The 19,438-nt window shown below is 44.3% G+C and overlaps 1 long non-coding RNA gene across 1 annotated transcript; it reads right to left on the reverse strand.

Annotated features, from left to right (window-relative positions):
* Positions 1-317: 317 nt before the first annotated feature.
* LOC122939043 lies at positions 318-17,929 on the reverse strand. Its single transcript, XR_006390081.1, has 3 exons — positions 17,875-17,929; positions 15,209-15,367; positions 318-573 (listed from the first exon to the last, which is right to left on the reverse strand). It is a non-coding gene; the product is annotated as an uncharacterized LOC122939043 (long non-coding RNA).
* Positions 17,930-19,438: the final 1,509 nt, after the last annotated feature.

Below are 19,438 nucleotides of genomic sequence, written 5' to 3' on the forward strand. Positions count from 1 at the left end.
CGTGCCTTCCACAATTTGCGGAACGGAACGGTTGGCCCATTGTAGAAATGCTTATTCTTGTCCGCAAAACGAACAAGAATAGGACATGTTATATTTTTTTGCGGGGATACGGAATGGAGTAACGGATGTGGACAGCACACGAAGTGCTGTCTGCATCTTTTGCGGCCCCATTGAAGTGAATGGGTCCGCATCCGAGCCGTAAAAATGGCGGCTTGGATGTGTACAAAAACATGAGGCCTTAAAGGAAGAAACATCCCCGGCGCAAAGAACGAACCAGGTGCAGATGAAGAATCTTCAAATGTTTATTGCAGAATCACTACGCTTTTCAGGGACCACTTCCCCTTCTTCAGGTGAATAGTGTTGCATAAGAAACTTGCCATACACGCTGAATATACAGTATATATATATATATATACAACCATATACAATCAGGGTCAAAGGGCAGAACCAGGGCTTAAACCGCTAGCCAACTATTATCCCATACAACATAAGGGTAACTTCATTGACACATTTTATAATGTAGTAATGGACGATTTTTGTAGCATACACCAGAAACCAATTCTGAGTCGGAATCTAAGTAAGAAAGAAAAGATAGCAGTTAAACATCTTCAAAACAATACAGATATCATCATCCGTAGTGCGGACAAAGGAGGGGGAGTGACGATTCAGGCTAGGGAGGATTACATTAAGGAGGCAATTCATATTTTGTTAGATGCAGAATATTATCTACCCCTAGCTATAGACCCCACAGAACAGCATATATCAGAGTTCAAGGGTCTTATAGAATTGGCTTCACACATACTGAATAAACAGGAAAAATAATTAATTCTAATATCTAACACAGTGACAGCATTATTCTACCACATGCCGAAGATCCATAAAGATATATAAAATCCACCGGGCCAACCGATCATATGAGGGGTCTCCTCCCTCACCTGCAACCTTTCCCAATACGTAGATGTTCTGTTACAAAAATATGTCATCAAACTACCCTCCTATCTTAGGGACTCCACAGCCCTATTACAGTCTTTGAAGGGGATAGAATTGAGGGACACATATCATTGGGTCACTTTGGATGTGACAGCCCTGCATCAAATAGAGAATGATCCACTACTGCCTGATGAACAAAAGTTTTTTGTGCAGAAATGCATTAGGTTTATCCTAACACACAATGTGTTAACATTTGAGGGCACCCTATATCTACAAAAGAAAGGGACCACTATGGGGACGAAATTCGTGCCCAGTTTCGCGAATCTATTTATGGGGCGTTTCGAAGATCAATGCATTTACAGATCCAGATACTGGATCGACAATATCATATACTATCGTAGATACATAGATGATCTAATCTTTATTTGGAATGTTGATAATACTTCTATCACCACATTTTTTGAGGAATTAAATTGCACTGACTGGGGCATTAAACTATCAGGGACCTGTGATCCATATAAGATTGAGTATCTTGACCTGGATTTAGAAACTGTAGGACAGGAAATTATCACACAAACCTTTAAAAAAAAAGGTAGATTGCAATAGCTACTTGGACTACACCAGCATGCATTATAAGAAATGGAAGGTTAATATTCCTTTCAGTCAATTCGAAAAAGTTAGATGAAACTGTTCCCTCAATAGTGATTATATCTTTTAAAGTGAGACCATCCGTGCCAGATTTTTACAGAAGGGGTATCCTCCGAAGATTGTAGAAGCTGCTTATGAAAGGCTAGGGGTCTATCTCAAGATATGTGCCTTACCAAAACTAAGAGTGTAGCAACAGACGCCAATAAGGGATGTTTTAGTATGAACTTCCTAACAACATATGGTAATAACTAGGGATGAGCGAACTCGAACTGTATAGTTCGGGTTCGTACCGAATTTTGGGGTGTCCGTGACACGGACCCGAACCCGGACATTTTCGTAAAAGTCCGGGTTCGGGTTCGGTGTTCGTCGCTTTCTTCGCGCTTTTGTGACGCTTTCTTGGCGCTTTTTGAAAGGCTGCAAAGCAGCCAATCAACAAGCGTCATACTACTTGCCCCAAGAGGCCATCACAGCCATGCCTACTATTGGCATGGCTGTGATTGGCCAGAGCACCATGTGACCCAGCCTCTATTTAAGCTGGAGTCACATAGCGCCGCCCGTCACTCTGCTCTGATTAGCGTAGGGAGAGGTTGCGGCTGCGACAGTAGGGCGAGATTAGGCAGATTAACTCCTCCAAAGGACTTGATTAACTGATCGATCTGCAGCTGTGGATCATTGAGCTGCTGATCCTCAATTGCTCACTGTTTTTAGGCTGCACAGACCGTTTGTCAGTCTCATTTTTCTGGGGTGATCGGCGGCCATTTTGTGTCTTGTGGTGCGCCAGCACAAGCTGCGACCAAGTGCATTTAACCCTCAATGGTGTGGTTGTTTTTTGGCTAAAGCCTACATCAGGGTGAAGCTGTCACACCAAGTGCATTTAACCAGCAATAGTCTGTTCATTTTTTGGCCATATACAAAATCAGGGGCAAGCTGCGCCTGTCACCAAGTGCATTTAACCCTCAATGGTGTGGTTGTTTTTTGGCTAAAGCCTACATCAGGGTGAAGCTGTCACACCAAGTGCATTTAACCAGCAATAGTCTGTTCATTTTTTGGCCATATACAAAATCAGGGGCAAGCTGCGCCTGTCACCAAGTGCATTTAACCCTCAATGGTGTGGTTGTTTTTTGGCTAAAGCCTACATCAGGGTGAAGCTGTCACACCAAGTGCATTTAACCAGCAATAGTCTGTTCATTTTTTGGCCATATACAAAATCAGGGGCAAGCTGCGCCTGTCACCAAGTGCATTTAACCCTCAATGGTGTGGTTGTTTTTTGGCTAAAGCCTACATCAGGGTGAAGCTGTCACACCAAGTGCATTTAACCAGCAATAGTCTGTTCATTTTTTGGCCATATCCCAGTCTAATTCTGTCACTAAATCCATACCGGTCACCCAGCGCCTAAATACTAGGCCTCAAATTTATATCCAGCTAAATCTGTCCCTAGTGCTGTAGCTGGGCGAGTTATTTAGTGTCCGTTCAAGCACATTTCTTGTTCTGGGTTGAAATACAATTCCCAATTTAGCAATTTCATAATTTAGTGGTTCCTGCTATATCAGAGCTATTTGAAATCTATCCCAAAAAGGGTATATAATATTGAAGGTGCACATTGGGTCATTCAGAATAACTTACACACACCCGCTACTGTGTATTTCCAAGTCTAATTCTGTCACTAAACCCATACCTGTCACCCAGCGCCTAAATACTAGGCCTCAAATTTAAATCCCTCTAAATCTCTCGTTACCCACCGCTGTACTGTTGTTGCTGGGCAAGATATTTAGTGTCCGTCAAAGCACATTTTTTGTTCTGGGTTGAAGTACAATTCCCAATTTAGCAATTTCATAATTTAGTGGTTTCTGCTATATCAGAGCTATTTGAAATCTATCCCTAAAAGGGTATATAATATTGAAGGTGCACATAGGGTCATTCAGAATAACTTCACACACACGCTTCTGTGCATTTCCAAGTCTAATTCTGTCACTAAATCCATACCGGTGACCCAGCGCCTAAATACTAGGCCTCAAATTTAAATCCCTCTAAATCTCTCGTTACCCACCGCTGTACTGTTGTTGCTGGGCAAGATATTTAGTGTCCGTCAAAGCACATTTTTTGTTCTGGGTTGAAGTACAATTCCCAATTTAGCAATTTCATAATTTAGTGGTTTCTGCTATATCAGAGCTATTTGAAATCTATCCCTAAAAGGGTATATAATATTGAAGGTGCACATAGGGTCATTCAGAATAACTTCACACACACGCTTCTGTGCATTTCCAAGTCTAATTCTGTCACTAAATCCATACCGGTGACCCAGCGCCTAAATACTAGGCCTCAAATTTAAATCCCTCTAAATCTCTCGTTACCCACCACTGTACTGTTGTTGCTGGGCAAGATATTTAGTGTCCGTCAAAGCACATTTTTTGTTCTGGGTTGAAGTACAATTCCCAATTTAGCAATTTCATAATTTAGTGGTTCCTGCTATATCAGAGCTATTTGAAATCTATCCCAAAAAGGGTATATAATATTGAAGGTGCACATTGGGTCATTCAGAATAACTTCACACACACCCGCTACTGTGTATTTCCAAGTCTAATTCTGTCACTAAACCCATACCTGTCACCCAGCGCCTAAATACTAGGCCTCAAATTTAAATCCCTCTAAATCTCTCGTTACCCACCGCTGTACTGTTGTTGCTGGGCAAGATATTTAGTGTCCGTCAAAGCACATTTTTTGTTCTGGGTTGAAGTACAATTCCCAATTTAGCAATTTCATAATTTAGTGGTTTCTGCTATATCAGAGCTATTTGAAATCTATCCCTAAAAGGGTATATAATATTGAAGGTGCACATAGGGTCATTCAGAATAACTTCACACACACGCTTCTGTGCATTTCCAAGTCTAATTCTGTCACTAAATCCATACCGGTGACCCAGCGCCTAAATACTAGGCCTCAAATTTAAATCCCTCTAAATCTCTCGTTACCCACCGCTGTACTGTTGTTGCTGGGCAAGATATTTAGTGTCCGTCAAAGCACATTTTTTGTTCTGGGTTGAAGTACAATTCCCAATTTAGCAATTTCATAATTTAGTGGTTCCTGCTATATCAGAGCTATTTGAAATCTATCCCAAAAAGGGTATATAATATTGAAGGTGCACATTGGGTCATTCAGAATAACTTCACACACACCCGCTACTGTGTATTTCCAAGTCTAATTCTGTCACTAAACCCATACCTGTCACCCAGCGCCTAAATACTAGGCCTCAAATTTAAATCCCTCTAAATCTCTCGTTACCGCTGTACTGTTGTAGCTGGGAAAGTTATTTAGTGCCCGTCAAAGCACATTTTTTGTTCTGGGTTGAAGTACAATTCCCAATTTAGCAATTTCATAATTTAGTGGTTCCTGCTATATCAGAGCTATTTGAAATCTATCCCAAAAAGGGTATATAATATTCAAGGTGCACATTGGGTCATTCAGAATAACTTCACACACACGCTTCTGTGCATTTCCAAGTCTAATTCTGTCACTAAATCCATACCGGTCACCCAGCGCCTAAATACTAGGCCTCAAATTTATATCCCGCTGAATTTGAATACAATACATTGGGCCAAATAATATATTTGTTGTTGTGGTGAACCATAACAATGAGAAAAACATCTAGTAAGGGACGCGGACGTGGACATGGTCGTGGTGGTGTTAGTGGACCCTCTGGTGCTGGGAGAGGACGTGGCCGTTCTGCCACATCCACACGTCCTAGTGTACCAACTACCTCAGGTCCCAGTAGCCACCAGAATTTACAGCGATATATGGTGGGGCCCAATGCCGTTCTAAGGATGGTAAGGCCTGAGCAGGTACAGGCATTAGTCAATTGGGTGGCCGACAGTGGATCCAGCACGTTCACATTATCTCCCACCCAGTCTTCTGCAGAAAGCGCACAGATGGCGCCTGAAAACCAACCCCATCAGTCTGTCACATCACCCCCATGCATACCAGGGAAACTGTCTCAGCCTCAAGTTATGCAGCAGTCTCTTATGCTGTTTGAAGACTCCGCTGGCAGGGTTTCCCAAGGGCATCCACCTAGCCCTTCCCCAGCGGTGAAAGACATAGAATGCACTGACGCACAACCACTTATGTTTCCTGATGATGAGGACATGGGAATACCACCTCAGCATGTCTCTGATGATGACGAAACACAGGTGCCAACTGCTGCGTCTTTCTGCAGTGTGCAGACTGAACAGGAGGTCAGGGATCAAGACTGGGTGGAAGACGATGCAGGGGACGATGAGGTCCTAGACCCCACATGGAATGAAGGTCGTGCCACTGACTTTCACAGTTCGGAGGAAGAGGCAGTGGTGAGACCGAGCCAACAGCGTAGCAAAAGAGGGAGCAGTGGGCAAAAGCAGAACACCCGCCGCCAAGAGACTCCGCCTGCTACTGACCGCCGCCATCTGGGACCGAGCACCCCAAAGGCAGCTTCAAGGAGTTCCCTGGCATGGCACTTCTTCAAACAATGTGCTGACGACAAGACCCGAGTGGTTTGCACGCTGTGCCATCAGAGCCTGAAGCGAGGCATTAACGTTCTGAACCTGAGCACAACCTGCATGACCAGGCACCTGCATGCAAAGCATGAACTGCAGTGGAGTAAACACCTTAAAACCAAGGAAGTCACTCAGGCTCCCCCTGCTACCTCTTCTGCTGCTGCCGCCTCGGCCTATTCTGCTGCTGCCGCCTCGGCCTCTTCCTCCGCCTCTGGAGGAACGTTGGCACCTGCCGCCCAGCAAACAGGGGATGTACCACCAACACCACCACCACCACCTCCGTCACCAAGCGTCTCAACCATGTCACACGCCAGCGTTCAGCTCTCCATCTCACAAACATTTGATAGAAAGCGTAAATTCCCACCTAGCCACCCTCGATCCCTGGCCCTGAATGCCAGCATTTCTAAACTACTGGCCTATGAAATGCTGTCATTTAGGCTGGTGGACACAGACAGCTTCAAACAGCTCATGTCGCTTGCTGTCCCACAGTATGTTGTTCCCAGCCGGCACTACTTCTCCAAGAGAGCCGTGCCTTCCCTGCACAACCAAGTATCCGATAAAATCAAGTGTGCACTGCGCAACGCCATCTGTAGCAAGGTCCACCTAACCACAGATACGTGGACCAGTAAGCACGGCCAGGGACGCTATATCTCCCTAACTGCACACTGGGTAAATGTAGTGGCAGCTGGGCCCCAGGCGGAGAGCTGTTTGGCGCACGTCCTGCCGCCGCCAAGGATCGCAGGGCAACATTCTTTGCCTCCTGTTGCCACCTCCTCCTTCTCGGCTTCCTCCTCCTCTTCTTCCACCTGCTCATCCAGTCAGCCACACACCTTCACCACCAACTTCAGCACAGCCCGGGGTAAACGTCAGCAGGCCATTCTGAAACTCATATGTTTGGGGGACAGGCCCCACACCGCACAGGAGTTGTGGCGGGGTATTGAACAACAGACCGACGAGTGGTTGCTGCCGGTGAGCCTCAAGCCCGGCCTGGTGGTGTGTGATAATGGGCGAAATCTCGTTGCAGCTCTGGGACTAGCCAATTTGACGCACATCCCTTGCTTGGCGCATGTGCTGAATTTGGTGGTGCAGAAGTTCATTCACAACTACCCCGACATGTCAGAGCTGCTGCATAAAGTGCGGGCCGTCTGTTCGCGCTTCCGGCGTTCACATCCTGCCGCTGCTCGCCTGTCTGCGCTACAGCGTAACTTCGGCCTTCCCGCTCACCGCCTCATATGCGACGTGCCCACCAGGTGGAACTCCACCTTGCACATGCTGGACAGACTGTGCGAGCAGCAGCAGGCCATAGTGGAGTTTCAGCTGCAGCACGCACGGGTCAGTCGCACTACAGAACAGCACCACTTCACCACCAATGACTGGGCCTCCATGCGAGACCTGTGTGCCCTGTTGCGCTGTTTCGAGTACTCCACCAACATGGCCAGTGGCGATGACACCGTTATCAGCGTTACAATACCACTTCTATGTCTCCTTGAGAAAACACTTAGGGCGATGATGGAACAGGAGGTGGCCCAGGAGGAGGAGGAGGAGGATGAGGAAGAGGGGTCATTTTTAGCACTTTCAGGCCAGTCTCTTCGAAGTGACTCAGAGGGAGGTTTTTTGCAACAGCAGAGGCCAGGTACAAATGTGGCCAGCCAGGGCCCACTACTGGAGGACGAGGAGGACGAGGATGAGGAGGAGGTGGAGGAGGATGAGGATGAAGCATGGTCACAGCGGGGTGGCACCCAACGCAGCTCGGGTCCATCACTGGTGCGTGGCTGGGGGGAAAGGCAGGACGATGACGATACGCCTCCCACAGAGGACAGCTTGTCCTTACCCCTGGGCAGCCTGGCACACATGAGCGACTACATGCTGCAGTGCCTGCGCAACGACAGCAGAGTTGCCCACATTTTAACCTGTGCGGACTACTGGGTTGCCACCCTGCTGGATCCACGCTACAAAGACAATGTGCCCACCTTACTTCCTGCACTGGAGCGTGATAGGAAGATGCGCGAGTACAAGCGCACGTTGGTAGACGCGCTACTGAGAGCATTCCCAAATGTCACAGGGGAACAAGTGGAAGCCCAAGGCCAAGGCAGAGGAGGAGCAAGAGGTCGCCAAGGCAGCTGTGTCACGGCCAGCTCCTCTGAGGGCAGGGTTAGCATGGCAGAGATGTGGAAAACTTTTGTCAACACGCCACAGCTAACTGCACCACCACCTGATACGCAACGTGTTAGCAGGAGGCAACATTTCACTAACATGGTGGAACAGTACGTGTGCACACCCCTCCACGTACTGACTGATGGTTCGGCCCCATTCAACTTCTGGGTCTCTAAATTGTCCACGTGGCCAGAGCTAGCCTTTTATGCCTTGGAGGTGCTGGCCTGCCCGGCAGCCAGCGTTTTGTCTGAACGTGTATTCAGCACGGCAGGGGGCGTCATTACAGACAAACGCAGCCGCCTGTCTACAGCCAATGTGGACAAGCTGACGTTCATAAAAATGAACCAGGCATGGATCCCACAGGACCTGTCCGTCCCTTGTCCAGATTAGACATTAACTACCTCCCCATAACCATATATTATTGGACTCCAGGGCACTTCCTCATTCAATCCTATTTTTATTTTCATTTTACCATTATATTGCGATGCTACCCAAAGTTGAATGAACCTCTCCTCTGCCTGTGTGCTAGGCCTAAATATATGCCAATGGACTGTTGCAGTGGTGGCTGACATGAAGCCTGATTCTCTGCTATGACATGCAGACTAATTCTCTGCTGACATGAAGCCAGATTGTCTGTTACGGGACCTCTCTCCTCTGCCTGGGTGCTGGGCCTAAATTTATGACAATGGACTGTTGCAGTGGTGGCTGACGTGAAGCCTGATTCTCTGCTATGACATGCAGACTGATTCTCTGCTGACATGAAGCCAGATCGTCTGTTACGGGACCTCTCTGCTCTGCCTGTGTGCTAGGCCTAAATATATGCCAATGGACTGTTGCAGTGGTGGGTGACGTGAAGCCTCATTCTCTGCTATGACATGCAGACTGATTCTCTGCTGACATGAAGCCAGATTGTCTGTTACGGGACCTCTCTGCTCTGCCTGTGTGCTAGGCCTAAATATATGCCAATGGACTGTTGCAGTGGTGGGTGACGTGAAGCCTCATTCTCTGCTATGACATGCAGACTGATTCTCTGCTGTCATGAAGCCAGATTGTCTGTTACGGGACCTCTCTGCTCTGCCTGTGTGCTAGGCCTAAATATATGCCAATGGACTGTTGCAGTGGTGGGTGACGTGAAGCCTCATTCTCTGCTATGACATGCAGACTGATTCTCTGCTGACATGAAGCCAGATTCTCTGTTACGGGACCTCTCTCCTCTGCCTGTGTGCTAGGCCTAAATATATGCCAATGGACTGTTGCAGTGGTGGCTGACGTGAAGCCTCATTCTCTGCTATGACATGCAGACTAATTCTCTGCTGACATGAAGACAGATTCTCTGTTACGGGACCTCTCTCCTCTGCCTGGGTGCCGGGGCCTAAATATCTGAGAATGGACTGTTCCAGTGGTGGGTGACGGGAAGCCAGATTCTCTGCTATGGAACCTCTCTCCAATTGATTTTGGTTAATTTTTATTTATTTAATTTTTATTTTAATTAATTTCCCTATCCACATTTGTTTGCAGGGGATTTACCTACATGTTGCTGCCTTTTGCAGCCCTCTAGCCCTTTCCTGGGCTGTTTTACAGCCGTTTTAGTGCCGAAAAGTTCGGGTCCCCATTGACTTCAATGGGGTTCGGGTTCGGGACGAAGTTCGGATCGGGTTCGGATCCCGAACCCGAACATTTCCGGGATGTTCGGCCGAACTTCTCGAACCCGAACATCCAGGTGTTCGCTCAACTCTAGTAATAACCATAATACCATCAGAAACATACTGTCCCAACATTGGCACATACTGAAAAGAGACCCTCACCTGAGGAAAATACTACCAGCACAACCCCCTACTTACCTTTAGGAGGGCAAAAACTCTAAAGATTATTTTGGCCCCAAGTAGATTTAGACCTACTCTATCGGATAAATTAAGACCTACTGTGAGTGGCCTAGTTTCACAACCTACAGGGAGCTATAAATGCAATCTGTCCACCATAAGTATCTCCTCCTCTTTTTGTAGCAACTCCACCGGAGAATCCTTATCTATAAAACGTCATTTATTTGCTGGAATGCCCATGCGGTCTGCAATATGTAGGCTGCACGAGTCAGACCTTTCGAAATAGGCTAAATAAACACAGGTTTAACGTGACGAGAACATTTTTACAGCACAGCGTTTCACGCCATGCAGCTGAGCAACACAATGGTGTTTTTTTCTGGTATTAAAGTTACACCCGTCGAACAGGTAGATAACGAATGTCGTAATGTTATCCAGACCCTCAGAAGAAGAGAAATGTTCTGTATTTTTAAGCTGAACTGCCTTAACCCAAATGGCTTAAATGAAGCATTTAAAATGAACCTATAATTTTACGTAACCTGACAAATGCATAGGTGTATATGTGTATACATAACATCCTTTTTATCATGATTCTTTTTATGCTTTTTTATGTATTTATTTATGGGCAAACGCCTGTAGGTGTGTCCATCTATACATTTCTCATTTGGCTTTTTAGCCTTTTTATTCTGTGCATATGATGTATCCCTATCTATTATGGCACCCATAATTTATTTGTGCAGTCTTAGATATGAAAAATTTAATGTCATTATTTATTTATTATTTTTTATATGTATCCTGTATGACATTTTTCTTATTATATGCATCCCCCTTTTTGAGGGCTGAGTTGGTCACAAAAGATATGGGGGTCACTTTCGAAATAAATATCCCTTTTGACCTATGTTTTGTATGTTTGAGTACTTTCACAGTAGAGTTTTTCTTTTTCGGCATAGAGTTCAGTCCTAGGGGCTCTATACCGGAAAATAACTGATCAGTTTCATCCCCATGCATTCTGAATGGAGAGTAATCCGTTCAGGATGCATCAGAATGTCTTCAGTTCAGTCATTTTGACTGATCAGGCATAAGATAAAACCGTAGCATGCTACGGTTTTATCTCTGGCGAAAAGACTTGCCTGAATGCCGGATCAGGCATTTTTCCCCATAGGAATGTATTCAAAATACCGGAATGCCGGATCCGTCATGCGCAGACCGGTAAAAATGTGAAAAAGATACAAGACGGATCCGTCTGTCCGCATGACAAGCGGAGAAACGGATACGTTCTTGTAATGCATTTGTGAGACGGATCCGCATCCGGATGTGTCTCACAAATGCTTTCAGTCACATCTAGATTGGTGGATCCGGCAGTTAGTTCCGACAACGGAAATGCTTTCCGGATCACACTGCCGCAAGTGTGAACCTACCCTTAACCCCATATGTAGTTTTTTAAATATACATTCTATATATATTTTATTCATTTTTATTTCAAACATCATTTTTAGCCCTCTTTTCCCTCCCCCCTCTCTTTTTTCAGTATTATACTATTGACTTCGTCTGTAGTCTATTTGTGACAATGAACAACGTTTCATATTTTAACTTTTAACCTCATTTGTGATGCCCCCAGCCCCCAACTCTGGCAAATGGCTCCCAGCGCTTCTTGACAGTGCTACATGCAGTCCAGCGAACACTTGGCGCTGTTTTTCTCCCGAGCAATGGGCTCTCTGCTCTGCCGGCCCAGGAGCATCATGTTGCTATGGAGCTGATGGCATTGCATGATCATACTGCAGTCATGTGACCGGCGTTGCGATCATGTGACCCCGGCAAGGCCGGCAATGCTGGCGATGCTCCAGTATCAAAGGGTGACGTCCAAGTACCTTATGGTTGCGGAACCTTTGTTCATAATAACATTAAACATATTTCATAACATAAAGTCCCCCTGTGGCAATGTGTATCTGTCCTTGTTTAATAGTTTCTCAAACTGTCTCCAGTAATAAATCTTGGGGCTGCTTTTGGAAATCGCCCACCTCCCTTTTGACCCTGATTGTTTGTATATGGTTGTATGTACAGTCGTAGCCAAAAGTTTTGAGAATTACATAAATATTAGAAATTGGAAAAGTTGCTGCTTAAGTTTTTATAATAGCAATTTGCATATACTCCAGAATGTTATGAAGAGTGATCAGATGAATTGCATAGTCCTTCTTTGCCATGAAAATTAACTTAATCCCCAAAAATTTCATTGCTGTCATTAAAGGACCTGCTGAGATAATTTCAGAAATCGTCTTGTTAACTCAGGTAAGAATGTTGACGAGCACAAGGCTGGAGATCATTATGTCAGGCTGATTGGGTTAAAATGGCAGACTTGACCTGTTAAAAGGTGGGTGATGCTTGAAATCATTGTTCTTCCATTGTTAACCATGGTGACCTGTAAAGAAACGCGTGCACCCATCATTGCATTGCATAAAAATGGCTTCACAGGCAAGGATATTGTGGCTACTAAGATTGCAACTCAATCAACAATTTATAGGATCATCAAGAACTTCAAGGAAAGAGGTTCAATTCTTGTTAAGAAGGCTTCAGGGCGTCTAAGAAAGTCCAGCAAGCGCCAGGATCGTCTCCTAAAGAGGATTCAGCTGCGGGATCGGAGTGCCACCAGTGCAGAGCTTGCTCAGGAATAGCAGCAGGCAGCTGTGAGCGCATCTGCATGCACAGTGAGGCGAAGACTTTTGGAAGATGGCCTGGTGTCAAGAAGGGCAGCAAAGAAGCCACTTCTCTCCAAAAAAACATCAGGGACAGATTGATCTTCTGCAGAAAATATGGTGAATGGACTGCTGAAGACTGGGGCAAAGTCACATTCTCCGATGAAGCCTCTTTCCGATTGTTTGGGGCATCGGGAAAAAGTCTGGTCCGGAGAAGAAAAGGTGAGCGCTACCATCAGTCCTGTGTCATGCCAACAGTAAAGCATCCTGAGACCATTTATGTGTGGGGTTGCTTCTCATCCAAGGGAGTGGGCTCACTCACAATTTTGCCCAAAAACACAGCCATGAAATAAGAATGGTACCAAAACACCCTCTAACAGCAACTTCTTCCAACAATCCAACAACAGTTTGGTGAAGGACAATGCATTTTCCAGCACCATGGAGCACCGTGCCATAAGGCAAAAGTGATAACTAAGTGGCTTGGGGACCAAAACTTTGACATTTTGGGTCCATGGCCTGGAAACTCCCCAGATCTTAATCCCATTGAGAACTTGTGGTCAATCCTCAGGAGGCGGGTGGACAAACAAAAACCCACTAATTCTGACAAACTCCAAGAAGTGATTATGAAAGAATGGGTTGCTATCAGTCAGGAATTGGCCCAGAGGTTGATTGAGAGCATGCCCAGTCGAATTTCAGAGGTCCTGAAAAAGAAGGGCCAACACTGCAAATACTAACTCTTTGCATAAATGTCATGTAATTGTCGATAAAAGCCTTTGAAACGTATGAAGTGCGTGTAATTATATTTCACTACATCACAGAAACAACTGAAACAAAGATCTAAAAGCAGTTTAGCAGCAAACTTTGTGAAAACTAATATTTGTGTCATTCTCAAAACTTTTGGACAGGTCTTCTGAGCTGTGTATATAATCCTATCCTGTGTGATACTGTCTACTGAGCTGTGTATCTAATTATATCATGCAATACTGCCTGCTGAGCTGTGTATCTAATCCTGTCATGTGTGATACAGTCTGCTGAGCTGTGTATCTAATCCTATCCTGTGTGATACCGTCTGCTGAGCTGTGTATCTAATATGCTATCCTGTGTGATACTGTTTGCTGAGCTGTGTATCTAATCCTATCCTGTGTGATACTGTCTGCTGAGCTGTGTATCTAATTCTATCCTGTATGATACTGTCTGCTGAGCTATGTATCTAATATCTTATCCTATGTGATAATGCCTGCTGAGCTGTGTATCTAACCCTGTCATGTGTGATACTGTCTGCTGAGCTATGTATATAATCTAATCCTGTGTGATACTGTCTGCTGAGCTGTGTATCTAATCCTATGATACTGTCTGTTGAGCTGTGTATATAATCCTATCATGTGTGATACTGTGTGCTATGTATCTAAGGCTGGGTTCACACGGGCGAGATTTCATTGCACCCGCACTGAATCCGGACCCATTCATTTCTATGGGGCTGTGCACATGAGTGGTGATTTTCACGTATCACTTGTGCGTTGCATGAAAATTGCAGCATGCTCTATCTATATTGTGCTTCATCATAGAAATGAATGGGGCTGAGTAAAAAATCGCAAGCATCCACAAGCAAGTGCAGATGCGGTGCGATTTTCATGCATGGTTGCTAAGATGACAGTCTATTCACTGTATTATTTTCCCTTATAACATGGTTATAAGGGAAAATAAAAGCGTTCTTTTATACAGAATGCTTAGTAAAAAGTCAATTGAGGGTTAATAAATTTAAAAAATTAACTCACCTCCTCCTCTTGATCGCGTAGTTGCCGATCTCTTCTTACTTCTTTAATCATGAGCTGCCGGCTAAAGGACCTGTTGTGACGTCACATCACATGGTCCAATCACATGGCCCATTACCGTGGTGAGCTCAGTGACGTCACCACAGGTCCTGAAGAAAGAACAGGAGACCGGCAGCTATGCGATCAATTGGAGGAGGTGAGTTAATTTTTGTAACCCTCAATTGACCTTGTACTAAGCATTCTGTATTAAGGAATGCTATTATTTTCCCTTATAACCATGTTATAAGGGAAAATAATTACATCTACACAACACCGAACCCAAACCCAAACCTGAACTTCAGTGAAGACGTTTGGGTCTGGGTACCCCATTCAGATAATGGATGTCTAAATTTGGTAGGTAAAGACATCCATCTAGCCGCTGTACTCAGGATATATATACTAGAGCGATCATGGTACCTTTTGTATTAAAGCACACAAGGGGAGAGAAACCCCTATGAGGTAAATACCAAACATCTTAAGGGTAAATAGAGGGGGCCCAGTAGTTAAATAATTTCCATGATCATCACCACGGGCCTATAGCAGGATAGAGGCCCAGGACACGTCCATGCCCAAAGCCTTCTAACCCAAAATCACCCCCAAACCCTGCAAACAGGTAAATTAGGACCACTACTCACTTATCAAAACCCTGTACAAGCGGCCAGAATAATTAATAATAAACCTAAAATTATTGTGCCCTATGAATCCCCTTCCTCACAAGATCCATATGAAAATTGACCCAGGATCCCGCGTCCGCCATCTGTCCAAACCGCTGCGAAAGCATTGATAAATAAGATCTAAAAAGAAAAAAGAATAAAGAAAGAAAGATAAATATAAATACATTTATCAAAATTTTCTATAAAATAAATGACACCAATTGCGTTCACATAACCAGAGCAAAAATAACAAAGAACCAACAGGCTGATGAGAAGCCCACATCTACATCACACTCCATTTGAACTTGACATTAAGACCAAATGGTCTCAGAGTGTGTAGGCGATGGATCCAACGTAGCTCTCTCTGTTTAAGAGACAATGTCCGATCACCTTCCCTCCTTGACAAATTGATCTGATCCAAAATCATGAATTTCAGGTCCTTCTCATTATGCCCCGCCTCAACAAAATGTTTCGGAACTGGCAAATCTTTCCTTTTAGGTCTAATAGTGAAACGGTGGTTGTTTAAACATGTCTTCATGTCACATGTGGTCTCCCCAACATATAGGAGACCACATGGACACGAAAGCACATAAACAACATATGCACTGTCGCTTGTCAGAAATTGTTGAATGTCATAATGGGTCCCTGATGTGGGATGAATGAATTTGTCAGCTTTGATCATAAATGAACAGTTTACACAATTCAAACAGGGGTAACATCCCCTTCTGCGAGACCCAATGTAAGTTTGTACAAAACCCTTAGTTGGAATGTCAGCGCCAACCAATTTGTCACGCAAATTGGTAGGGCGCCTATAGGATAAAAGAGGAGGTGCAGTGAAAGCTGCAATATGTGTCAGATTGCTCTTTAAAATAGACCAATGTTTGCAAATGATCTTAGCAACCATACCACTTTGTTCAGAATACATAGATATAAACAGAATCCGTACCGCTTTATTGGATATGGTGTCGCTTATCGATCACCCGAGAGGGATATCCTCCTCTCTGTCGAAATTTACGCACCATCTGAGCATAATGAGTAGGTAATATTTCAGGATCCTGTACTATCCTTTTAATTCTAAGCAGCTGACTATATGGTAATGAATCAATAGTAGATCTAGGGTGACAGCTATTTTAATGTAGCAAAGTGTTACAATCAGTTGGTTTGGTAAAAATATCTGTAGATAATTTGTTACCAACCACAGTAACAATGGTATCCAGGAATTGAACTTGAGTGTCAGAATGTGTCAGAGTAAATAAGAGGTCGGGATCCATCTGGTTAAAAAAAAGTGTGAAATAACTCCAGAGATGTGGAGTCACCATGCCAAATAAGGAAGACATCATCTATGTACCGCCACCACCCCAGTACATGACTGAAGTGGTGGGCTACTAAGACAAGGTCCTCCTCGAGGGCTGCCATGAAGACATTAGCGTAAGTGGGCGCCACATTTGACCCCATGGCGGTCGTAACTGCAAGAAAAACAATCCATGAATTAAAAATAATTGTTCCTCAGTACCAGATCCAAAAGTTGAATAATAAAATCCTGACACTTTACAGAGTTATTACTGTCCAACATACTCCTCCGGACAGCAGACACTCCCCTTGTGTGGTCAATGGAGGTATAGAGACTTGTGACGTCAAAAGAGGCCACAAGGCAGCCATCAGATAATGTGATATCGGAGATATTTTCAAGAAAATCACCCGTATCTCTAATCTAGCACTGATAGCATATTTACGAAGTAAACGATCCAAAGAGATGGAGATATTGGAGAAGATGGATCCAGTACCAGCAACAATAGGCCGACCTGCAGAGTCAACCATAGACTTATGGATCTTTGGCAATGCGCAAATGACAGGTGTACGTAGATGTTGTATAACCAAAAAAGTATATAGTTCCTCATTAATAATGTCCCGACTCAAAGCGACATCAAGGACCTTCTTGATATGTCAAGCAATATCAAATCTAGGATAACCCATCGATGCTCTGTACACATTCTGATCACTCAGTTGTCTCCTGATTTCATGGATATACTTGGAGGTGTCCATGACAACAACTGCACCCCCTTTATCAGCAGGTTTAATAGTGAGGCTCTTGTCATTGCAAAACCCCTCAAGCAATTCAATATCAGAGTTCGTCATATTTAAGAGGTGTGTTGGCAACCTCATTACGTAATGTAGTCATATCTACTGAAATTGCTTTAATGAAGGTATCAAGTGCAGGTAAGTTACTTTGAGGTGTGAAATCACTCTTAGTGTATAATCCGAATGATCTCAACCTCAACTCAGTTCGTGCCACTGTACCAGTCGATTGGTCTGGAGGGGGTCAGTCTGCAAACCAAACCCTTCAGGATAACTGTCACACTCAGACCCTAATTTCAATTTTCATATATGTAGTTACTAATAACATGATATTCCAGAATCAGTTACTATTAGAATGACTGACCCCATATTTAATAAGATTCAGCCCTTAGCAACCAGTCTGCATAAAACTGCAATTTCACTATTCAGTTAAGAATGCCGCCACTGCCCTCACCCTGAGGCTAATCCCGCCTGCCCTCACTAGCCAGTAACAATAGCCCCCCAAAAGTGTCAGTAACCAGAGCCCTCCCCCTAAAGGGTTAATCTCCTGCAGCACAAAGGGGTCCTCTTACCACATGTTGCTTTCATTTATACACTGAGCAGACAGCAGATCTCCCTTCCCTGGTCTGTGCTGCTTCCTGGTCTGCATTGTCCAAGTCTGCTGAGTGAGGGAGCGTCTGCCAAGCGCAGGGACAGGGAGGAGTGCACACAGCCCAGGCACTGTTATCAGCTGCTGGGGAGTCCCTGGCTTTAATCATTTACTTACAGTCCCTGGCTGTCAGGAATGTGATCTGGCAGGCTGCATGCTTCTGAGTCCTCAGTCCTTCAACATATAGACTGAACATGCCTAGTAACCCTATTTTAAGCACAGGTAAAAGCAGGCAGTACAGGGAACAAAAATGTGGAATTAAAGGGGTAATTGAAAACACAATGAAAAGTTGAAATAGGGCCTCAAGGTGATATTAATCACCACAATCCAATACTCCAAAAAATAAAATAAATAAATGACAGTTATACTTTAAGTTCGATATTCCTGTATAGGCGCTGAAGATCGACCTCCAACTGAAACCAATCAACTATAGCAGAGGGAAAAAAAGAAAGGTGCCTTCTGCCTCCCTGTTCGGTTCTTTTGTTGTTGCTGAACCCATCTCCAAAAAAAGACTGTGAAGAGGATGAGATAGGAGTAACCATAGACAGGCACAGACTGTCCAGACTATTGGTATTTTTTATTCAAAGGCCGGTACGGAGGCATCTGCTTCTTTATCCCTTCATTCTGCCACATATATATTTTTCCTTTCACATAATCATCAGCATCCCGCTGCCATTTTTTCCTTTTTTGTAGCTTCCTGTTCTTTAATAAATTTAACAGGAAGCTACAAAAAGGAAAAAATGGCACTAAGTCTCTAAGATCTACAAAACCAATGGCACTTCGCAAGAAAGGCAACCAGTCCTGATGGACCATGAGTCAGAGTGTAAATCTACTGTGGTAAATATATCTTGTGTATCATTGTCGATATGCAAATAGATTTATTGTCGAAAGGTCTTTCTTTTTGTCCCTCTACCAAAGTTGATTGGTTTCAGTTGGAGGTCGATCTGCAGTGCCTATACAGGAATATCGAACTTAAGGTTTGGTTTGCGGACGGACCCCCTCCAGACCAATCGACTGGTACAGTGGAATGAACTGAGTTGAGGTTGAGATCATTCGGATTATACACTAAGAGTGATTTCACACCTCAAAGTAACTTACCTGCACTTGATACCTTCATTAAAGCAATTTCAGTAGATATGACTACATTACGTAATGAGGTTGCCAACACACCTTTTAAATATCCCAATATGACTAACTCTGATATTGAATTGCTTGAGGGGTCTTGCCGTGACAAGAGCTTCACTATTAAACCTGCTGATAAAGGGGGTGCGGTTGTTGTCATGGACACCTCCAAGTATATCCATGAAATCAGGAGACAACTGAGTGATCAGAATGTGTACAGAGCATTGATGGGTGATCCTAGATTTGATATTGCTCGACATATCAAGAAGGTCCTTGATGTTGCTTTGAGTCGGGACATTATTGATGAGGAACTATATACTTTTTTGGTTATACAACATCTACGTACACCTGTCCATAAGTCTATG

This window comes from Bufo gargarizans, chromosome 5 (assembly GCF_014858855.1).
Source record: "Bufo gargarizans isolate SCDJY-AF-19 chromosome 5, ASM1485885v1, whole genome shotgun sequence".
Classification (NCBI taxonomy): Eukaryota; Metazoa; Chordata; class Amphibia; order Anura; family Bufonidae; genus Bufo; species Bufo gargarizans.